This window comes from Anticarsia gemmatalis, chromosome 3 (genome assembly GCF_050436995.1).
Source record: "Anticarsia gemmatalis isolate Benzon Research Colony breed Stoneville strain chromosome 3, ilAntGemm2 primary, whole genome shotgun sequence".
In the NCBI taxonomy this organism is placed as follows: Eukaryota; Metazoa; Arthropoda; class Insecta; order Lepidoptera; family Erebidae; genus Anticarsia; species Anticarsia gemmatalis.
In genome coordinates, this window is record NC_134747.1 from 14,245,865 (window position 1) to 14,270,949 (window position 25,085).

The 25,085-nt window shown below is 33.6% G+C and overlaps 1 protein-coding gene across 2 annotated transcripts in view; it reads left to right on the forward strand.

The window, feature by feature from the left end:
- The first annotated feature begins 408 nt into the window (after nt 1-408).
- Nucleotides 409-25,085, forward strand: part of side-II (sidestep II transmembrane protein) — a 361,927-nt gene continuing 337,250 nt past the window's right edge. Inside the window, exon 1 of one of the 2 annotated variants that reach the window (XM_076136708.1) lies at nt 409-617. The gene's annotated coding sequence lies outside the window, so the exon portion shown is untranslated. The remainder of the gene's footprint in view (nt 618-25,085) is intronic. The other variant, XM_076136709.1, reaches the window with a different exon arrangement.

Sequence of the window (25,085 nt, forward strand, 5' to 3'; positions counted from 1 at the left end):
TGCTCTTGTATTCATCTCTCATAGTAAAAATATCTTACAATTTTCCTGAACCCACGTCGCTTTAAATTCCAAAAATTCCGAAGGCATATTTATCCTAATACAATATTTGTATGTTTTCTTTTATTGTTTGAACTCACTTCCAAAGTAAATCTCTATCAGTATCAATGTATTCGACGTTCATAAAAACGCTTTGATTCCTCCACTAGCTCAAAGTCAATTTTCCACGCGACACGGCAACTGGCAGTCAATCACTCACAAAAATCCAGGTAGACAAAAATATTGAGAATTTCGGAAATGATTAGTGTGCGCTATCATCTAACAATTCTACCAATCCGAACGGTCGAAATAGTCTTTGACGCGGGCCGCAGAAGCTTGCGCGGCGGCAGCAGGCACCCAGTAGTGGCCGCGACTCTGTGTCGAGCGGACGTCGCGCGCGCTCGTCCCCGCGCTCCATATCGCATCGAGTGATTGTGAAACGAAAAAATAAAACAACACCGCAGTGATAGTGCATGTGTCAGTGGATTTAGATATGCATTGTGTTTGACGTGTTTCATTAACGTGGATTGAAGGTATTGGCTTTAATTCCTAGTTTAGTGTGTCGGCATCTCGTATCCCAGGTAGGTGCAGATTAGATCTTAAAATGGAAATGTTTTATGAAATTATGATTATGCAAAACGTTATTAAACGTGTATGTAATCAAACGTAAGTAATGGAAGTTCGATTGTTGGCGCTTTCCCATTAAAATATCACGATGAGTATGCGTATTTTTACCCATGCTCGTTTAAAAGGAAACCGACTTAAATAGCGAGCATGGGTTAACTACATACGTGAGTCCCATCGTGGGCGCCAATTTTCTTTTGGGTCCCACGTTGGGGCGCCAATTACTTTCTGCGGAAAAGGCACCACATGAAACCTTAAAGGGAGTTATTTCGTTAAAAGGCACACATATTTTCGGTGTATGTTACGACACAATTTAATTCTCTAAACACTGTGAAAGTGTTTTTAAAACAAATTATTTTCAAAGTATGCATTATCTAATGCCTTGTTAAACAACAAAAGGCTTCATAATCGAGTAAATAAACCTTTTAGGCGTGTTTTAACATGTATTACGTGCGTAAAAAGGTAGAGAACGTCGTCTGTTTTGAGGCATTAAACATTAAAGCGTATTTTCGAAGTGTGCGCTGCAACATTTGACTTTCAATTTTTGCTTTTTTGCTATCTTTTCTGTCAGATTATTTCATAAGGGCGCGAGATTATATTTAAATTTTCATGCTGGCAGGATGAAAAACGTAGAGTGGGTTAACTGTTCATCACGGAGGATATTGTAGGAGTTAGCGGAACGGTTATTACAGTATTCATAGAGATGGGATAGCCAAATAACACTTATTTTTCATTAGCGCTAAAACAATGTAGCTGTTATTTTTAGTTGTCAGTAGTAGTTCGGTATCTCTGTAATGTTTTAGGTATCGTGTATAAATTGTAGCGGAACAAAAAGATACTGGTAATTTAGATATTAGGTTGGCATTTACGCAGGTTTAGAGGGAACTCTTTAACATTTAAGGGCTTAGTGGAGTTTCGTGGAAATCTACCAAAGAGAATGAAATTAATATGAAACAGAATTTTGATGTAGCTTATCATAATCTTCACAAAACCTTATTGGAGATTAATATTGAAAGTACGTTCAAAGCGGAATACAGAAATGAAATAGTGTCAATGAGATTAAAATAATGAGCCACTATAATATTATATTCGTCTTTAAATCACAAACGAATTTGTGTTTTTTATAAACAATTGAGCAATGACTAAGCTATATTAACACATATTACAATTAAACACATAGTAAGCCTTTAAAAACACACATAAGAAAATATGAATGCATATCCTATACATACATAAATTGATCAAAATTTCGACGAACGGAAATAGATCGAATGAACTTCTAATCAAAAACTTTGGTAAATTTTAATGATTCTGAACGGTAAACATTTTCTTTATCTTCTTGATTGCAGCTTTAACTTTGATCATTACCTTACTTTAGATACGTGTTTTAAAATATTTGATCAATGACTCTCCCCAACTTTTCTTGCATGAACGTTGTTCGGAAAGTTCATGTAAATCGCTCGGACTGGGCCAGTAGGTTACGAAAATTTCATAACGGGACATTATTTACTTTGATGTTTTAAAAATCAACATTTTGTTACGTCGTTCCTGGTTTTTTAAAGACACAAGCGGAATTTTTTAAACATATTTCGACTGGTTAACGTTTAGTTCCATATACGAGTATATGTATATAATCGGAAAATATTATCCAAGTGACTTCACCGTGATACGAACCCTGGTGTAGTAAACGATTTACCAGTAAAATCTGCTTTTTGATTGATTCGACCTGACTCGAGTCAGCTTTTTCATCGAGCTCTATCAATAAAGTCAGCTTTGATTAAATTTCCGTCTATAAAAATACTATTTTCAGAATGGAAATTGAATTATTTCGCATAAAAATTTGACGTTCAAGTTGAAATTCGATACCGTATTCTATTAACTCTTTGAAATACTGATTTCAGTAGTTCCGTAGTAATTTGTTTTCGTCCATATTACCTAAAGTCAGTTTCCTACGCTTGAAAACCAAAACCGCTTAACTGATTTGTATAAAACGTAGCATGGAGATAATCGACAACCCAAGATCAAATATGGCCAAAAATATTCTCAAATAAATATCGCTAAATGGATAAATTAGGAGTGGAAACTCCCGAGCGGGACAGCTAGTTCGTTTATAATTCTCCTAAATACTAGAGATAAATATCTAGAAATGTTGAATAACTTTCTTGTAACATAAAGGAATCTTACAATCTTGAGTATCTGATCAATTTTGTTAGTTAAGATATGCAAATTACGATCCAATCTTATCTTATTTGTGTTCTAAAAGTGAAAGAAAATCTAGCGTATTTAGTGCTTTATCGTGTAGTTAAAATATAAGAAATTTAGTACTTATCTAAAACTTAATGTACATTGATTTGTAGCGGAAAATCATATTAAGTTTTTGCTACAAAATAAACTTTCGATATGAAATAAAATTACTGTTTGCCAAAATCTTGAAAAGGCAGACGAATTTCGACGACATGTTTCTAAGTTACCTACTAGAATTCGTCTCAAGAGATCAATATTTTCAGTCGTTTTAAGTTCAAACTAAAGTTAGGAAAAATAGACTCGAAGCTGATTTCGTATAATTTTTTAGGAGATATTCGAATTTATAAAGTTATCAGAAGGTAGAAAAATTCACACGTCATTGTAACACTTCAAATTATAAATACAGTTTTATTAATAACCATTATGTTTCTTTCTCATTCGCTTACAAATTTTCTAAATATTTCACCAAAAGTAAATTATACTTCCAAAAACCTGCACTTTGTGAAAATACATACTATAGATGAAACTCTAGCGTAAAGAAATGAATGAATAATTTTAAAATATCTTTGATTTCGACCACAGTCTGTTATCTAAGGTATAATCATTCAGTCTTTTGTTTTTCTCCCTTTTTAATGACTATCACTTACATTCCTTTATTCCTCAAGTTTCGTTTTATAATAATTTTCTACAGACCTTTAGTATCGTCTTACTGTATTAATCCTTTTCTCGCTTAGAATAAAAGACAACGTAGCCTTTTCGTGTCGGGCTTTATTAGTGAATATTTTATGTTCTTTTTAGAACAACTATTCATTAATAACTTTACAGATAATTAAGATTTCTTCACAATTACGCTTTACGTGTAGATTCTACAGAGTTTTTAGTACTTACATCTTTGGATTTGAGCGTATATTTTGGTTCAAGATTTGAACTATACTTAAGGTTCAGTAGTTACACTTGTACTTTGCCTAATTTGTTTTCATACATATCTGTAATAAAAGAATTTATGTAGATATATTTTATTCAAAACATTGTCATTTAGCTTTCGCTAAGAATATTTTTTTACCCAACACATATCAATACCAAAATTCGATTATCGTAGTCAGCAATGAAACTACAACCTGCTATTTTATCATTTAGAGCAATTAATTAAAAGAATAAAATGTTAGTATTTGATTTATGGGAAAAAATCTATGTAGGTTTGTAAGGTTCGTAATTGTAGAGGTTTTTTTCAAATAGGTCGCTTGTGGTTCCAGTTCCCGATGTTAAGTAAATGATTAATTTGACGCCCGGCCAACTACACCTTCTCATTTATGTATAGAATTGTATAGCTGCTTGAAAAAGGACCGATTGGGTACAACTCTCTCTTATTAAGTTAAGGAAGCCTTGGGACGACAAATAAAAGAGATGTAGGGAAGCAAATGTTTGTAGCTTATATGTGAAATGTTGGTATATATTGCTTGATTTTTGAGCTGTTACATTTGTAGAATTTGTTATTAATAATATTTATGTTTGTGGAAGATGAATTGCGTTCTTTTCGTCAAATATTTGCTACCCGATAAAAGCTAAGATCTATGTTTTGTACGAAAAAAAAATCATAGCAATGTAATTCTTAACCAAATTAAATTTCGCAATTTAAATCTTGTGAGAGTTTGAAAAATCTTCGTAGCAATACTTGAAAATAATGTATTGTGATTTTATAACAAGTTCTCTTCAATGAAAGACTGCTCTATATTTTCAACCCCGCATAACTAGAAAGGGATTTGGTAGTGTGACGTAATTCTGCAAGACACGAGGCTCGTGTTGTCATACGCGAGTCGATACGTGCACCGCGTATTTCCCACGCTCTGATAAATAGGTCAACAGCGGCATCTTGATATTGACTAGTGGAAGTCAGAACACACGCGGAACCCACATACCTCCATACATACCAAATATTCACACCTCAACCCATTTCACTACTGATCTCCTAACATCTACTTCTAAAACATCGTAAAATCATAAAACGAATTGGTTTTTTCAATATTTTTCGAAGGCAAAAGTAATATTTGAATATAAAGTTTCCGAGGGCCGACAGCATCCAATTCTCGGCACCTCATCGATTACTTTCGAGTTGTACGCAAGTTGTGGGACGTCGATAATTTCTCCATTGATATTAGGATCCCGAACTTCTCTGTTGTAACGTCGCGCGGAATATTTAACAAATATTTTTGTACGAATGAAAATATGTTTCTGAATACACTCCGGCAAATTGATTCAAATATACTTTATGTTCCGCTGTGAACTTGGTGTTTCATTTACGTCTGAATGTCGTGTAAATGCTACACGGTATTTTATTTGTCCGTATTGTGAAATGTAAGCTGCGGCAATAGTTCTAGATTTACATTTGTTTATTTTGTAGCCGGCGACTATTCAAGGCTGGTTGCCAATTTTGGGAATTTTACTCGGCATTTTCCTCAGTAGAAGTTTGGTATTTCTAATAATAATACTATAGCTAAAGAATTTGTGAAATAGGTAAGTATATCTGATCTGTAAAATTTGGTGATTTTCATCAAATATTTTCTTTGAGTGTAATATAAGAATGTTTTCTTGCTAGAAATATGATTTCAGAATCACATTGAATAATATTTTATATTCCACATGTTAAACTAGATAAAATACTGAAATATTTTTGTTTCATCAAAGGATAAATCAAAAATATTTATTAATAAATTGACGATAGCTATTGTCATTAAGTATCTTTGACACTAAAATCAAACATCAAATTAAATAAACGAAATGTATCAACATAGATCAAGTAAAAATCTTCCACGTCGTAAGTTCGGTCACTGCCTATCCTCATGGTAACAACGCATAACAAAATCGTGGTCGAAATTCTAGCTGACTGAAGGCAAAAGGACAAAAAGGTACTTGAAGTGAAGTCGCTTCTTAATTAATTCAGGGGTAGGCAGGTAAATTGAGGACACCTGACAGTTATGAACGAGCCCGTTTTTACCGCCACTCTGTGTGTTTAGATGTACACAAATACTGTTACAAAATAACAAACCAATTGACTTGATTGCTTCTGATTTTTGTACCAAATGGTTATTTGGTTGTTGTAGAATTTTGTAATTGACTGTATCTTTGACAGTGGTAAGCGTTAATGTCCGACTTATATGAATAAATTATTAGATTTTTTGTGTTTTGATGAGTGATTGGTTTTTTATTGTCTTTTACTCGTAGTTACACATATAGAGAAATCGAGGGTACAAGCAAGAAATTTATATAAAATTTAGTATAAAGATATTATCCTCAATACAAAATTAAATCGTTTCTGATCGGATTTTTACAAATAGCACATGTAAACTACAATTAAACTCTAATCAACTATTTGTTGCATATATAAATCCAATATTTCGTTCTTTCACCTTAGTTTGATGCTGTTGCTCACTATTTTTATCCAAATCAAAGCAAATATTCTAATATTAAACTATATTACGAACAGTGAACAGAGAGCGTTGTTGTCACTGTTTCAACTTCTAATCTAACTCAGCGTCAAATATAAAAGTTTTTAACTAAATAGCTGCAACCAATCTAACTGTTTGTTTGTTCATACTTTTGATATGTTTTTGAGAGTATAGTGGTAAAATTAAACCAATATGAAAAGGTGAAATTGTCCATTTGTTAGTCTTTACGATTAAACTGGATTGGCATAGCACGCTTCTTAAATAGAGACATGATATTTTTTCGATACTTCTTTGTACTTTGTATTAATTTCAATATAATCTATGGCGTAGCGGTTAAGGTCACCACGCCGCTACCATTGCGTCGGAAGGTTCGATTCCCACATGGAGAATTATTTATTTGTACTATCCACAGATAACTATTTCGGGTCTGGTAGTACTTTGTGTCCGTTGTTTGTATGTTTATAAAAGTTCCCGCGACATAAGAACGATTCTTATTGCGGGAGTTGTCTTTTAAACAGAAAAAAAATAGGTCTGTTTCAGACTCTTCATATAAAATAACCCACTTAAATCAGCAATAAAATTCACAAAATTCCGAGCAGACTTCAGTAATATCTAATCTTCATATTATTTGTTTGAAAGTCTGATTTAGATTTCCCGGATAAGGTTCTTGTTCCATTCAGTGTGGAATCCATTAGGCTCCAATTAATTGCAAGGATTATTCCGCTTGGCTCCCGACACTCTGATATTAATCTAAATGAAGACGCCCGACCGCTCCTATTACTTTTAATTTTTATGTACAAGATACGTCCGTGTTATCTCTCTGATAAGTATTAGTATTATCTTTAGGATGGTTCGCTATTTATGATTATTTTAAAAATAAGTCTTTTAAATTTGTAATTAAACCTCCCGTGCATGACCAGCTGTACCTCGATTCTCTACCATTAACGACTACCGGCAACGGGCTAGCTATCGAAATTATATGACATTTAGCATGTACTGCCAAAAAAGTTTCTATGACATCCGTCAGAGGCCCTGATCAGATTTTCATACAAAATTTCTCAATGACAGGTCGGTTGTCGGCAGTTGATAGTAGTACAGAATTGAGCTACTCATTATATCAGACTGGCTATAACTGCAACTCAATTGCTTTGAAAATCATGCAAAAATCGAACGAAGAGATCCTTAAACGCGTTGACTCGTGCCTAATATTTATAAATTCAATTATATGACATGGAATTAACATTAATAATGGCGAAATTATAATAAACAAATTTCATATAATCTGCCTACACCTCTAAGCGTGAGATTTTGTATGTACATTTGTCATTTTAGTTGTACCAAAAGAAACGTACTCGAGTAGCAAAATGTATTAAAATCTTATATTGTTATAGGTTTTTAACCGAATTCTAAAAAGGAGGCAGTTTGCACTTACACGCGTTTTTTGTATGTAATTGTATCAATATATCACATAAGCCCTAAAGATCATCCATCGGAGACAAACGCCTATTATCATTTCATACAATCAATTTCAAACTAAACATAACTTTCCTGCAAAAAGTCTTAAAACATCAACATGATTTAAAAGAACTTAATGTATACAAAGACAAGATTCTTCTTATTAAAAAGAAACTCTTAACGAATACTCGACATATTTTGATGAAACTCTTGAAAAGATATCAACTTAATTCAGCGAATAAGTAAATTAAAATCGCTCCTTGATTTGTGGACTGTCTCTTCAAAGTATTATAACAAATTAAGAACGCAAGACTTTTAGTGAATTTATTGAGGTTTTTTGCCAAAATTTTCTCGAGGATATTAGTCTATTGTTTGTGTACTATTACTTATACACTCAATTTGTGATGTGAAAATATTATTAGAATTAAACAAAAAAGACATCTTGTAACCGATTAGTAAATATTTTTGATAAGCACAAAAGAGAAGCCTAACTACAAAAATTCTATATATTTCATTAAATTCCTATTTCAATAGATACAGACGTGTAAAGTTAGATTATTTCTTAGTAGTATATAGTCATTATCTTTAGTCTCCTAAGCCTAGAAACATGGAAAATCCAAACATTCGAACTAGATTTGATATATTGACAACATTTGTAATAATATGTGTATTAAAAAGCTATTAGATAATTTGTAAGATGACATAAAATTATGCTAACCAAAGTGTATCATATTCTATAATTCTTACAAAAGGAAATTAATTGATTGCTTAATTGATATATAAATAATTAATAATACAAAACATAGGCACCACTAATTGACACCAAAGTAATTTCATAAGAAAATTATTCCAAGTTGTTTTGTTCCGACAATCGTCATAAATATCTAACTAATTACAGACTATATTATTAAGGTATTAACATATTTGACAATTAACGTGTAACAATATATCGAATGTATAATAATTTTGATAAATCGAACGTTGATCATAACATGTGATAAATATAATCAAAATGAATATAAAATTTATAGTAAAAGTTTTATGTTTTGTTTATTATATTATTTTATCGTGTTATTCTACTGATACATTATTATTGATATTAAACGTATTGTGGGATACGAGCGTGGTCGTATCCGAGCGATATATAAAGCTCTTTGTATTAGTGTTATAAATATGCTAGTTTTTATTGTGTTAATGATACTTTATTTTCGTATTATAAACAAACAAGGTATTATATTTCAGCGTTTTTACCTTTTATTGTAGTAAATCATATTGATAATCTTGCAACTTCTATACACATAATGGGATTTTAAATTACAAGAATTAGACCTAAAGAATATTTATCTAATCTACAAAATAATTGAATGAACCTAGAAATATATAAATAGTGACCAATGTACACACCAGATAAATATGTTATGGTTCAAAAGATAAAATTACAAGTAAACACTCCCATGTGTACACACCTTAATATTTTCTAGTTAAAAGTTCGTGTGTACAAGTTTTAATTGGGAAAAAAGTAACGTATCGGGCTTATAGAGGGAGTTCACTTATTAATTGAGGGGACGGTATTCGATTCCAGGTTTGAGGCTCATTAGTGAAGTTCTACTTGGTTTCAATAGTGACATGTTTTTCAGACTATCTGTGAAAAAACTGAGATTTGTATGGAAAATTCTTGAGAGTTACAGAGCAAATAAATAGAGATTATCTTTTATCTTTTAAAAGTAGACTTTGAATCTTTTAGAATATATGTTATGAACTGTATCGAAAAAAATTTTTTAATCGCAGTTTTTACTTCACTAGCTCTTTATCTGCTTCTAAAACCAAAGGGGTATATTCAAATACACGTCTGCCTCCCTTCTTGGAAATTTCTAAATTACTAACAGAACAAACTCTGCTTTACCCAGCAAGTCACCACCTCTATAACCATACTCGCGTAACAAATAAAGAATGGCTAAAAAGCCGTTACTTGCACACTATATTCAAACCTACTACCCTTCCACAAGTTGGTACTCACCTTAATCTCTACACCACACTATAGTCTGAAAAAATAAACAATTATTTTTTATCCATACAACAAAAGAGTATATTACGCTTACTTTTCCTTCCTCCGAGTATGTTCCATCATAATTAAATGTAAAACCTTTTAACTAAATTACAAACCGACCTACGTTAAAAATACACAGAAACTACAATGACAAAATATAAATAACATTTTGATTACAATACGAAACTACAGTATACAGTCAGTGATTCCAGTCCCAATATCAAGTCCTTAACAAAAACATGAACGTTATCTTTGATCCCCAGTAATACAACGGATAGATAAATCAAAGCAAAATAACTTATTCTGATAAAAGTGTAACAAAGGGTACTTTTACAAATAGGTATGTAAGAAAAAAATATTCTAATATCGGTATTCTCGGAGGCTTTTTGCAAAGATGGTATTTTTAATTTAACTGAACGCGATTTTTTTCCTTAAGTAGTAGGTAGGTACTCTTTGCTTTTCCGTTTCGGTGTTGGTTTTTTGGGTTCCGTACCCAAAGGGTAAAACGGGACCCTATTACTAAGGGCTCCGCTGTCTGTCTGTCTGTCTGTCTGTCTCAAGGCTGTATCTCATATACGGTGATAGCTAGAAAGGTGAAATTTTCACAAATGATGTATTGCAACAAATACATATAAAAATTAAAAAAAATTGTATATTTGGGGGGTCCCCATACAATAAACGTGTTTTTTGCTCAATATTTAAAATGGTAACAAGTAGTGGCTTAAAATTTTCACAGAATATTTACTTGTGCATTATTTTTCAAAATAAATAAATATTAAATCCCAATAAAGCAAATGTTGAAGGGGTACCTTTACAACATATGTACATAATTTTTCAGCAATTTTGTATTATAAATGATGGGACGGAATCCTTCGTGCGCGTGTCCGACTCGCACTTGGCAGGTTTTTTTACAATGTTATCGAGGTTTGATGGTGTTTCTCGTTTTTAATCCGAGTCTCGATATGCTTCTAATTAGGGCGCTGTTACTTCAAGGCCTCTTATCCTTTTAAGGGTTGACCTTATATACTCTTATATATTTTCATGATTACCTTTTGACTTGTTTTATGTAATGAAGTAATTAACGTATCCTTGTTTGCTTCAAATGGCTTTTTACGTTAGCTTATTTGTGTTCCACAAAATTATAGTGAGTTTAATATCATTATAGAATAGGGACTCTATTTCATCAACCACCTTTAAATCAGCATGATGAACTCAAAGTCTATCTTTGCGCTCCTATCGTGTCTAGTAGTGGAACATACATACATAAAATCACACCTGTTTCCCAAGGGGATAGGCAAGAGACCAAAAGAACGTCACTTGCTACGATCCTAAGAAATTTCTTATGCTCCATTCACATCCATACATCTTATTATATACTAGCTGACCCGCGCAACTTCGCTTGCGTCACCTAAGAAAATGGGTCAAAATTTTCCCCGTTTTTGTAACATTTTTCATTGCAACTCCGCTCCTAATGACCGTAGCGTGATGTTATATAGCCTATAGCCTTCCTCAATAAATGGGCTATCTAACATTGAAAGATTTTTTCAAATCGGACCAGTAGTTCCTGAGATTAGCGCGTTCAAACAAACAAACTAACAAACAAACAAACTCTTCAGCTTTATAATATTATAATATATAATATTAGTATAGATTAGTATAGATTAGTAATTAGTAATTAGTAATATTAGTAATATATTAGTAATATTAGTAATTAGTATATTAGTATATTAGTTTTAGTATAGATGACTGCCGTTGTCAACAGTCATTATATTTTTTACTTTTTTATTACACTCCACAAATTACAACACTTATTCAGCAATAAAGGCAGTTTCTATCACAAAGTTTCTTTGAAGGTGGTATACCTATAGCCTCGTATAGCAGGTGTTATCTTAAGGGGTACTTTGATGGGGTTCCGAAGATCTCCCCTCCGTTCTTATTGAACGCTATTGAATTTGTGTATAAGTATCTTAATTTCAATTCCCTGTTAAATTGCCTGTTGGAATTGCATTTTCAATATTAGACTCTTTGTTTCGTGTTTTTATAGGGAAATGGAATTTTTTACTGTTTTAGGGCAGACAGTAAATGAACGAATTTTATAAATAAGCTTTTTTTAATAAAATGCGTGGGTTGTATTTTTCTAAGAAAAAGATCAGAAAAAGATTCACAGAACAAAATACTCGGAATTGTCAAACATTTTTCTTCGATACATATTATAAATCAAAATCAACTCGCTGTCCTTCTGTCAGTTTGCGATGAACTCAAAATCAACTTACCGTATTTTATACAGTTTTCATAGATAGATAGAAGAATAATATAAATAGGTTAAATTAGCTAAGAATCGGGACGGACCGCTAGTTATAGACAAAAAATAAAATATTTAATCCTGAATTCTGTTTATTTGGGTTTGAACTCTTGCCGCCTTTCGTGGGCGGAGTATTCTCTCTCATCGCAGCTCTTTAGGTACTTGTATTTAAGTAGAGTATTATAAATTTATTATTATTTGGCATTATACCAACAATTTAATAAATCAATATATTATTCAATAGAATATAAATACGTAGCGCTAATGACTATCAAAATAATAACCTAACAAATATTTGTTCGCAAATTCATTAATTACAATTTTCACAACGTGTGATGTGATTATCATTAGTGCAAATACATTAATTAATTATATTTTAGTTTTAGATATAATTGCTATATTTATTTATTAGATATAATTATAATTTGATTACGCATGGATACGCCCGCAGTGTGATGAAAACATACAGTAATGCGACTCGGCATTCTACTACATCAGTTTTGAAATCGATAATTTGTTAGGTGTTTAAAAAACAAGCACATAGATTACTTCATAGTAGATGAAATAAGTGTGATAGAAGTGCACTCTAATTTGTTGACTAATTTTCGACAGAATCTTTTTCTTTTTCTTTTCTTTTTAAAAAAGACAACTCCCGCACTAAGAATTGCTCTTGTGTCGCGGAGACTTTTACAAACATACAAACAACGGACACAAAGCACTACCAGACCTGAAACAATTATTTGTGGATCGCACAAATAATTGCTCCGTGTGGGAATCGAACCCACGACCTCCTGTTGCAGTGGTATCGGCGTGGCGACCTAAACCACTGCGCCACGGAGGACTTATTCTCTTTTTTACTAAAGGTCCAGATATTGTCTGTCCACATTCTAACATCTTCGTAACAAGCACTCACATTAACAGCTATCTCAAGCGTTTTTCCTATAATATACGTTCACGAGACGTTACGCCCAACAAAGCTATGATTTATGCACGCGGCGTTGCTCGCTAATTATCACTAAACACCCTCTCATCCATTACACCCTTTATACACCGTAAAACTGTCAAATTTCAAGCAAGTTTACGTTGAGAACAAAAGGGATGGCGACTGCTACCCATGGATGTATTGCTGGCTTTAAGTGGGCTATTCTGACGGTGTGTAATTAGTTCCCGTTAAATACAAGTTAATGGTGTTTGTAGGATAGTTTTTTGTTTGTTTTCGACTGTTTATGTGTTTGAGTGTTTGTGGTTTATTCGTGGGTAGTTCGATGAATATTGGCTTTACGATTTGGAAAAGAAATGTTAAAGATTGGTTTAATATTTTCACCGTTGTAAAATAAGATGTAGAAGTATTTTGGATAAGCTGAGAATTACTTGTTTTAAAATCACTTATACACGATACAAGTACTCCACTAAGGAATACGCCCTTGCTGATGACATATTATAGTCCAGACTATATTTTATGTTTTGGGTGATTCATAGTTTTAACGTCTTTCATTTCCAAAGTTGCTATTATAATATTGATACTTATTACAGATTAAAATGCTATTGACAGGTTGAAGCAAAACCAAGATAATTTAAGATATAACTAAATAAAAACATACATACATAAAATCAGGCCTTCTTCTCCATAGACAAAGACCAGAGAACGCCACTTGGTACAATCCTTTGCTTCATTCACATCCATACATCGTCGATAAAAAAAATAATAACACGTTATTCAAAAATAAATTTTCCGATTTATTTCAAACGTGCAGTATTTTTGCTTTGAAAGTATTGGAATATTTAAGCTCTAAAAATCGTCCACTTAGCAGAAGAGCGCTGGATATTTGGATTCAATCTAGAAAGATTACGTATTGAGAGACTTAGCCAGTTTTAGCTTGCGAATGCAAACTTGACGGGACTTTGTAAAACAATGTATTTTTAGACTAGTCTTGTACGATGTGCACCAATTTATTTTCTATAAAGTAGACAAGTTCTTTTTGATAAAGGTATCTATATCAGAATGTATGTGTTATATTGTGTACGTATGGTATGTCAATTTGATAAATATTCTTGATGTCGGGGAAGAAAAAAAGTGTAACTTTTGAACAAGGTTTGTTTACAGATCTGTAATTTATATAATCTTTATATAATCATAGGCAAAGGAATACGGACTTATATTTACCCACCTACACAGATTTGGCTGGCAGCGGCTTATAATCATCATTAAGCTATGGTTCCCATAAGAAACCTCAGATGTTTTTCAAATGTTTGACTCGGAGCAGTCTCAAAAAATGGATTGAGTCTCAAAGCAAAAGTTCTGTATGAAAATCGACCAAAACCCTCAAAACTACTTCACCAAACAAAAACTAAAGACATTATAGAAATCCTAAACAAACTCATTCACGGGGAACATTGCTTATACATAGTAATAAGGATCCACGGTGATGTATCACTCGCGTCCACTCCGGCCGCGTCGCGTCCTGCGGCGCGTCCCGTCTAACTACACGATGACCGATGGCTAGTCGACATGACGGCACGTACCGAACTTCTGCGCCAATTAAACTACACAAAAATGGCAAGGTTTTGTCGTAAAATGATTTTTTCGGAATGTTCTAGATTTTTAAAATTGTGTCCTAACAATATTGAGTGTAGAAGTTGAACTTGGAGTTAAATATCGTTTACTTAATAAATCAAAATCAAATCATTTATCCATTTCGGTCAAATGACCACTTATGATATTCAATACAAAGCGTGAATTTACCGCCAGTTCGGAGGGTAGGGCCAATGAGAAGAGCTGGCAAGAAACTCCTGGACACTCTTTTAAACAATATTTTTATTAGGTAGGTACACATAATTGATAATATAACGTAGGGAGCTGCTACTAATACTACCGAAATCAATATACAGGGTGTAAATGACAGCTAACCGAAAACTTTACTGGTAAGTTTGTGACACTGTATGCGCGAAATTTACTCCAACGATATTTCTCGGAAATGATTGGTTCCCGAGTTAGTCATTTTTGAGCGTTCAATGTATAGTGAACAACGCGATGTATCTCCGCGCATGCCTACGAGATTTCTGGCGGCGCGGCGGCGGCGCGCTGAGCGACGACATGTCGCGACGCGTCGTAGGTACATACGCGTACCACCACGTCTATGCGCTCACTAGTATGCAACGCTATCATTAGATAACAATCTTATGTATCGTTTATGGTATCGTAAGTAGGCCCGTATGTTACAATAGCTCATAGTAAAATTGTAAGTAGGTAGGTACCTACTTGGCTTACGTGAAATCAAACAATAATAGCAAAACGTAACCAATAATAAGGAAGTGCTAAAACAAATTGTTATCAATGTCTATCAACACGCAAATACCTGGTGTATGGCGAGAGTTTGAGTACCTTTGGATCCGGACGTACAGGTGCAGAGCACGCCGTGCACTTCCACGTGCTTCACCATACATAACACATCAACATTTCTTCCTATTTACGAACACAACTGCACTTTGAAAACAATAACAACAAAAATAATAACAATAAAAACACTAACAACTCAAAACCGGAACAATAACAAGTAATAATAAACAGCAGTTCACACACGACACGACGAATAGGACATAACGAACGACACCGGTGAAGAGCTTCCGTCTTCCGCGAGCGAATTGCTCGAACTATCGATCAAAGAGAGCCGCCGGCGCGGGCGCCTCTCCGCTCACTCGCGCCGCCCCTCGCCCGCGCCACCCGCTCCCTCCGCGCCGTCCGCCCGCGCGCCGCCGATTTGGTGACGAGCGACGAGTTAGGATCCCAGCGAGAGATTAGATTCAATAAAATATTGATGTGGCATTACTATTTTTACTTGTCACAGTTGTTACTGGTTGCATTGTAGTTTTATTTAAATACCAAATAACATTACAAACATTATTGATGTAAGTTTAAAAACTTTGATATTTATAACATAAAATCAGCTTAAAGTAAATAAAATAAACACGAAACGTTTATTTAATTAAACCATAAAAAATGAAGGTACATAACAATGATAACAATCAATATCCATTAATATTCTTATCAGAGAAACTAACTTATCATAATTCATAATCCCCGGAGAATTACTTAGCATCCATTTTGTCGCATCCCATCTATGTAACATCCACGCGCGGTCGCGGCGTCACGCGTCACTACGGCCATCTACTTTTCGAGTCGCACCGCGCTTGTATGAAGTATGAATGAGCGTGTAAATATCGAATAGAATTTTGCAAGAACAAATTTTAATGGAACAAAGCGACAATACATGTTAAATTGTTTATTAGAGATTTTTATAGCGCTAAAGAATATCAATAGGATTTTTTGTTGTTCTGTATGTATTTGTACGTGTAATAATAAGATATCACACATTTTAAATCTTATGAATTTACCTTTTATCGGAGAGCGGGATAATTATGTAATTTTCATTTTTAACATAAAACAAATACTAAGTAACGCTGCATACTAGTGAGTGTGAGGTTGACAGCTGTGTGCGTAATCGTGTCTGTGTGGCGCGCGTAGGTAAGCGGCGTGACGTCGACCGTCGCGGCCGGCCGCCGCCGCGCCGGCGCGGTGTCGTTGGCCGAACAGCTGATAGCGAATTTATACGTTGTTTTAATCCATTGCTGTTTTTTGTGAAAAACAGTAATATGACGGTTTTTTTTTTCATATTCATGTTGCATTGTGTAGTATTAACGAAATAATACCAGAAAAAATAAAAAAAAACGCATAAAAAAATCGGAAAAATCAAGAAAAAACCGATGAAAATTTTCAACGCCATAAGCACCAGAATCGTGTCTAAAGTCATTTTTTTTCGTTTTCGGTAGGCTGTCGTTTACACCCTGTATAAAAGTGGTTAGTAGTAAGTAAGTAATAATAAATCTGATCAACAGAGAGTGTATTCATTATGAGTTAAGAAAAACTTGGGAACATGGCCTGGCCAGTGTAGCCGGCAAACAGTCAAAATAAAATAATGCAACATTAAAAATTATATTACTTTCTATTTCAAGTAGCACCATAACGTACAATAAAGCAAGCGGGTCCTAATCACGGCTGAAGTCAACATCGGCTTGTTATTCGAGGCACGTACGGCGCAAGACGGGCCGGACGCGGGAGACGTATGCCGATGCGTTACTATGTGTTTATTGCTGCTCTTTGACTCCATATCTGATCACTGCTGACCTCGTGTGTTAAGGAGGCCTTTGAGATTGTCTTCCTTTTGTTTTGAGAAGTCTTTTTGTATGGGGCAATATTAAGGACTGTATTATAGGGTGACAAAATATAATGACAATATAAAGAACATAGATTTTTTAAACCATTACTGTCCAATTGCTGAGCAAGGGTCTCCACCCAAAACGTGGGATTCATGAGTCTACCACTAAGTTTGTGGTTGGTTTCATACGAAAAAATAATCGAAACTTGCTCATGTTTCCACTGTCAATGTTACCCAGATTTACTGTAACAGTGGAACCGATTTTTATCACAATTAACAGGTTTACTTGATGATGATATTAGAAGGTGCAGGAGCATAAAAAAACACTTATTTTTTTTAACCCCAATTACACGCAAACCGAGCCGCATGGGTCGGCTAGTTACCAAAAGCTTCGTTTTGCTTGGCTAAAAAATCCCTATTCAATTTATATTCCTTGGATTTTCTAAATGACGTAACCAGTAAAAGGCTTCAACGGTCTCAGTCTATTGATAGAAACAGTCCAGTAAGGAACTATACTCCGTTATAGTACGTCGGACTTGTCAAAAAAGGTTTTATAGCCGATTTTGAATGGGTTAACCGCTTTTTTATTATGTGGAAAGACATCAAGCTGGGTGTCGCCTACGCGTAAAAACGAATGAATATTTTAAGGCTTAGTTTCTTTAGTTCAATGAAAGATGAGGCTTTGGGTTTCAGTTGAAGGGATTTGTATGTATGTTTGATAAATTTAACTTTTGATTTATTGAGTTAGATTCGAAATTTTATTTTTATTTTAAGATTAATTGTAAAAATATCGTAATACACTTGCGTTCAGAGGGATCCTGTAAGCTGGAAAAAAAATTTTGAGTCGAATACCTACTTGATCATAATACCTATTATATATGGAAAGGTATGTTCGAATATCATCATGCTTGTATTTATGTCATGTTTTCACGACTGTAACAAAAGCGATTGGTCATGTTGCCACAATATATCTAATAGACTCCGTATTGTATACAAAAGACAAGATAATTTAAAGAAACAAATCAGTCTATCTAATAGTAGAATCCATGCAAAAATCAGGTTAGTAAAACATGTATTTTTCTGTTAAGCTGTTCGAAGAAACGATCACCGAACGCATGTATCACATTTTGATTTAGCACAAAAATATCTGCCAACAAAACTGATATTTGGAAAGCCTTCTCGGTCCGTCTCAGGATATCGGAGAGGCTGTAGGTAAACTATATAATGTGATATATCCGAAAATGTGTTGTTTGCTAATAATACTTTCGGTTTCTGACTTTCTTGTAAAGTAACCGCCTGTTAACTTTACATCTTAAGTAATTATGAAGTGGTATAGTATAGATTATGTTTTAAGAAAATGTTTTCAAGAGCAGAGTACGATACAATATCACTAGTATAGGTATATAACCAAGTGTGTACCGTTTACACTTATTTCATAAACCAGTCTATCTACTAGTAAAATCCATGCAGAAATCAACTTAGTATTTTCTCACTTTATGTATGAATTTGCCTTAATTTCATAATATTCTCATAATTTTCGATAACCAGCCTCTATTCTCTCTATATAATAAATTTAACGCAACATTGTTAACGAATAACTAGTTTATAAATACCAAATACGCAAATAGTTCGCGGAATAATACACTAACTTGTATTTAACATAACATTTTAGTAACATGTAAACATTTTCACAACACATAAAGCCTTGTTCCGACCGTCGTGGTTTCGAGAAAATTCTGAGAATGCGAAACAACGTGTACTACTATACCTTATTTCCTCCTTCCTCTTAATTTTAGCCGAGCATCAAATTTTAGTACGAACTGTACTTTTTCTGTTATACTTCTACTCAACAATTTGGAAAATTGAAGCTGCTTTTTTGGAGCATGTACAACAGTAGGGGATTTCAGCGCAGGTTAAGTGTATACTTTAGAGGCAGTCCCCTTTTTCGTGGCGTGCATAGGTAGTTGTACTCACCGGTTGGTATAGGAGTGAAGTGATTTTTGGTTCGGCCATTCCATGGGTAGGTGGTGATTTTTAACGGGACCGTTCAACGCAAGAGATCAGTTTTTTAGTAAGATTGTAGAATACACATACATATAGTAAGGAAGATGACCAGAAGCTGGGTCATTAATTGAATGAGCAATCTGGAATGAAACGTTATTTGACATGAAATAATTTAAGTAAATATCTACAATAGTGCTCTGAGAAATGGACTAAGTATTAAAAAAAAGCTTTTAAGATATTATTCTTACACAAATTACGACGGCTTAAAATCCCAATAGTGAGAACCCAACCTACTGGACAAGAAGCCCTTTGGCTAGGGCAGGCCCTTAAATCATAGTAGGGCTTGTGACGTCACAGCCCCGGGCAACTTGGACGCTATGAAAAATATTCACATAATTCTTACCACAGTACCTTGCGGTAAATTTAGATGTTATACCTACATTATAATATGTGAGTAATGTTTAAATAAAATTAAGTTAAATGTCAGTGAATGTTTGTTTTGTCTTCAAAGGGAGGGTTATTGGTGGGTTGGGAATAACTAAAAACCTTCGCAAAGCTGTATTAAAAGCGTATTTTATGATTGTATAATATAGTTACATCTTATTGTAATAGTAATTTATTAATTACTTCATAAAAACACCCAAAGAAATAGATTTACTGTCGTATGACGAATATAATGTGGGGAAAGTTGTGCTTGAAGATATGAGCAATACTTTTTTTGCTACTTTCTTTAAATTTGTAATTAAAAGTAAGTAGGTAGAATGTAGTCTAGAAGCTAAAGCTAAAGCTGGAACTGACATAGCAAGTGGCATTTTATTTATTATCTCTGCTTACAACGTGAATAATTTCATATATCGCTTGTACTCAAGAAACTACCTCATTTAAGCAAGGAACATCTGCTCTATAATATTAGCCATAAAAATAATAATCTAATAAAACAAAACCTAACAGATAAACTCTATTGTTTGTTCCCTATAACACGGTAACTACTAACCCCAACTTTTAATTCAAATCTTTTGGCGAGGGCAACAATAGGCGAGGTCACGCAGGTAACTGAGAGCTGTCGGAGCCCAGCAAGTTTCAAGAGAAAATACAAGGTTTTATGACCCTAATTAAGTTGTAATACAACAAAATGATCAAGTTACCAAAGGGCTATTGTTAGATGAGTTTTAATTAAAATTTGTATCTGTTTCTCTTTTTGAAGTGTGAGGTTTTTTGTTTGTTGTTTAATTATGTGTGTTTTGTGTTATTGGATATGACTATATGCTTTAAGAAAGTGGAAAAAAACTGTATGTTATACAAATAAAGACTTCAAGACGCAATTGAAGTTTTGTTTTCAAATATGGACTTTATCCTTTTTTTCTATAATCTAGTTTACAAATATTAACATTATCACTTTTTCTCTCTTAAACAATGCCTACTTTTTTACTTATAGGTTTTCTAATTAATAAGCAAACGTTACTACCTTATACTGGCGGAGCTATTATCATCATTATGTAATTTTCGGTACTAACAGTTCAACTGCATTGCACGTACTCGTACTTTGATCATCACAAGTTTCTAGTATTCACAACCAAAATAAAGTGAAAATTCTTATTATGATCAAAATAAGTCTAATAAAAATATATTACCACATAAGTCATCACAAAAACCACATGTAAAAATTTTACATGCTCGGGAACATTTTCCATACTCAAAAAAATACATATATTTTTATTATCCCATGGGGTTTCAATACGATCTTTTGCTCCACATTTTACAGCACATACTTCGAAACGTTCACCATAATTCATGGTAAAAATATTATAAGTCATTATTGCCTGTTAGAGTACAGTCATGCACAAAATTAAGTATGCGATGTCACATTTTAGGTTCGTTTTAATATTTAATAAAAATGTTTTGACGTTTTTCCTTCCTACTCGTGAAAATGCCCTTACAAAATTGGATAAATCAAACATTAACATACCACGCTTGATGCAATTTGATCGAAACGTCGGGTTAACAAATGAGATTAGAATACTACTAACCTACCTTCTATTTTCAATCGCGTTTCAGACCCGTTATATTACAATATTAAACATTATCATAGTTGATTTGATATAACTAAACTGTAAAGACAAAGTTCAAAAATAGTTCTAATCACTTCAAAGGCAACGAACTGTACTCCTATATATTACTATTTCATTGACAAAAATATGATTGAAAATGATACAATGTATACATATTACTGTTGTTGACTGTACATGTCAGTTTATTTTGGCCAGCCGTCGTTTTATTAGCCGCGTTATGGCTTATGGACATTTTCGGGTACTGCGTTACGTCACAGAGCACTTGCCGACGATATTGGGGAAGATGTAGAGCGACTATGAATAGAGGGTATGAGAGATAGTGCGGATGAAAGAGCGTGTATACGGACAAACTTTTGAGTATATGATATTAGTACGGAATCTTCATAGTTTAATATAAATTTTGAATAAACGTAATTGGTAGATTTGGTATTACCATTGCACTTCATCTGGCTCGTCTTGGTGGGGGCACTTTTGTGCCAACAACACTACATAAATATGTGTCTCAATTACTATTTTTTTGTAAAAAATATGAAACTGAGAATAATGAAAAACCGCGTGACGGCACAAAATTGCACTAGTTATATCATGGCATTAAACTTAATTCTTGCTCGCGAATTCAACTATAAAGAGCTAGTATACCTATTAAATATTTTGATAGGTATTATCTAAGTAACGAACATTTTTAAATTTAATTTTTTCTATTGAAAATGTTTATAATGATTCAAAATCATAGTCACCCTAACACATCGCGCAGTAGGCCAAGGGTATAATATACGAGAAAAAATATAACAGCCTCACTACAGCTGATGTACTATACTCACTATAGTTATAGTAACTGTTACTATACGTGTCGCGGGGAGACGAGCCTCCTTTATAAGGCTGTAGTATATTAAATATGGCAATGTTAAGTGGAAGCGATGAAGAGACGGTTGTTTGGTAGTAGGTAGATGTTTCAGGTTTCGTGCGATAGAAAATGCAAGTAATATTGTTAGTAAGTAAATGAAAATAATTTGGATCAATTAGTTTTTTGTATAAAAAAAAGTGCTGAGATTCTTGGGTTACCATTACAAGAATTTATAATTTCATTTATGTCAAAATGTTTTTTAGGTATGTTTAGGTATGTTTGAATAATAACTTGACAAGCTCTAAAATAAAGATTACTAAAATATCATAAGTATATCAAAAAAGAAATCTTTTAAGAGCAGTTTTATCCCTGGATAGTAAGATGAATATGTGCTGCTACGTCGTGCGTAGACAAGTGTCGTAGCTCATGACCGCGCTACGACCCGCGTAGCTACCTCTACGTGCGTAGCTGCTACGGCAACCTGCGTCTTTAAAAGCATTATTTTATAAATTTTACAGATTAATCTGATTGAATTATTGTTTACTATATTGTATATGAATTTTAAAATTACTGTTATTCAGATAATTATGCGTGCACGTGCAATAGTTGATATTCCATTGTTAAGTATCAATTCATGTTATTACTTACAGTAAAATTATTTGCACAATGGTTATGTTAGCTCTATAATTTGTTTTAATAGTAGTTTTTAATTGCAATAACATGTTTTTTATTGAGTTTCGAACCATCAGTTTAATTTTACTGATTAGGTATATTTTGTTAAAAAAATTAAACGCCAATTTTAAAGCCAGTTTCACAGTTATAAATGAGTGTTAGTTAACCTACCTGCTAAATGAGGTAACAGCGAAAGTATGAAAACAACTGTCAATATTTTATTTGATAAGCTATTTGATGTTTATCCAGAAGATTTAAAACCAGGCTTCAATCTAAAAATTCAAATAAAATTTGTCGCTCAACTGGTTTTATAGTATCAAATACGTTCCTTCATAAGAACTTTGTTCAACTCCTCCACAATATTTGAGCAAAACTATTTGGGAACAAAACCGAAGGCAGCACTTTGAAAATTAAATGTTTTTATTAGCAATCGGTTCTTACGTCGCTCGCCATATTTCCCTAGTGATCAGAGTTTTACAACTAATTATATAAAACTTGTTTTACGCTGTTCATATTTGGGTATTTTTTTATTTTGAGGTGTTTGACAAACATTGACAATGACATGATGTATTAATTTTGAGGCTAAATAAGTTGGTATGGGATCGAGGCAAGTATAGTTTTTTTCGGTCCGCTCGGATGGAAAATGTGTTTTATTATTCGTCGCACGGTTCCGTACGTGTCGCATATTTGCTAAAAATATGATTTAGCAACTGTTATTTTAATTGATAATAACTATTACCGACTTCTTATTTCTGATTCAACTTAGTAATATATGTTCAGTTCAAATATCACTACGCTAAGGCCACAGTCCACCTAATTAAAGAAGTTCCGTGTCAACGATTACTTAATTTAATATCGTTTACCACTAAGGGCATCTGACTATTAATTTGGATGTAACCTATAATTTAATTCTCTATTTCTTGCGGTCTAGTATTAAAGATAATTAAGTCTAGACAAGACTTAATAACCGAAATGCTATAAGGGTTAATTGCTCGGAATGTACCCAATTGGTTATCATTGCCTACCGAATTGGCTAACGCGACCTTAGGGCTCTAAGTTAAGTATTCATGTTTATGTTCTCTTATTGTGATGGGAATAGTCTTTTAAAAAGGAAGAAGAAAAAGTCTTCAGTCAGTTTGGCGTATCACAGGTTTTGTAAATAAAATTTTAAATTAAAATCTATATCTACACTAATACTATAAAGCTGAAGAGTTTGTTTGTTTGTTTGTACTGATCCGATTTAAAAAAACATTTCAGTGTCTTCTTCTTCTTGTCGTATGGTTAGTGGTCAACCTAGTGTTAGATAGCCCATTTATCGATGTAGGCTATATGCTATATATCATTACGCTACGACTAATAGGAGCAGAGTAACAGAAAAAGTTTTACAAAAACGGGGAAAAGTCTGAACCATTCTCTCTTACGTGACGCAAGCGAAGTTGCGCGGGTCAGCTAGTATCTTATATTTTGTAACATTTTGACGATCATAATACTTTTTGTATTTAAAATCGTCATAGTTTCAAAAAAGCTATTGCTTGTAATAAGAAGTCATAAGAAAGTCACGGCTTGCTGGTAAGTTGTTGAGTGATATTCTACTTATATACCTATAACAGCATCAACTACACGGCTTAATAAAATTCATCCTATACTTCGCTAAGTCTTAGCAGGTTATATTTTGTTCCCCAAAATCCCAAAAATCTTCACAACCTTGTATCCCTGGCTTACATTCCAGCCTCCTCGCCACCTCCACAAAGCGACAGTGAGATGTCAAAAACACCGGGTGAAACGAAACGCCGTGTTCGTTGCGTTCAAAAGGCAATCCGAAGAGCCATCTCTTTGTTCGGACGTCGACCCCAAAACATCTGCAGATCACGTTTGTTTGCTGATACAGTACGAGGGTCTACTCTTAATTCAACGGGGAACGAATGCGCGATGAAAATTCGGGTGTTTTTTACCATAATTTCATTGATCCTGCGTTTAAATCATGGTTTAAAAGTGAGATAGGTGTACCCAGAGATGAAACAACTCGAGGCTTTTAAGTCTTTAAAAAGGAACTCGACTCGGTTATGACGGTTTGCAACTCAATCGAGTCCTTAAACCCTAAACCTTCACCGTTATGAGAGGCTTCGACTCAG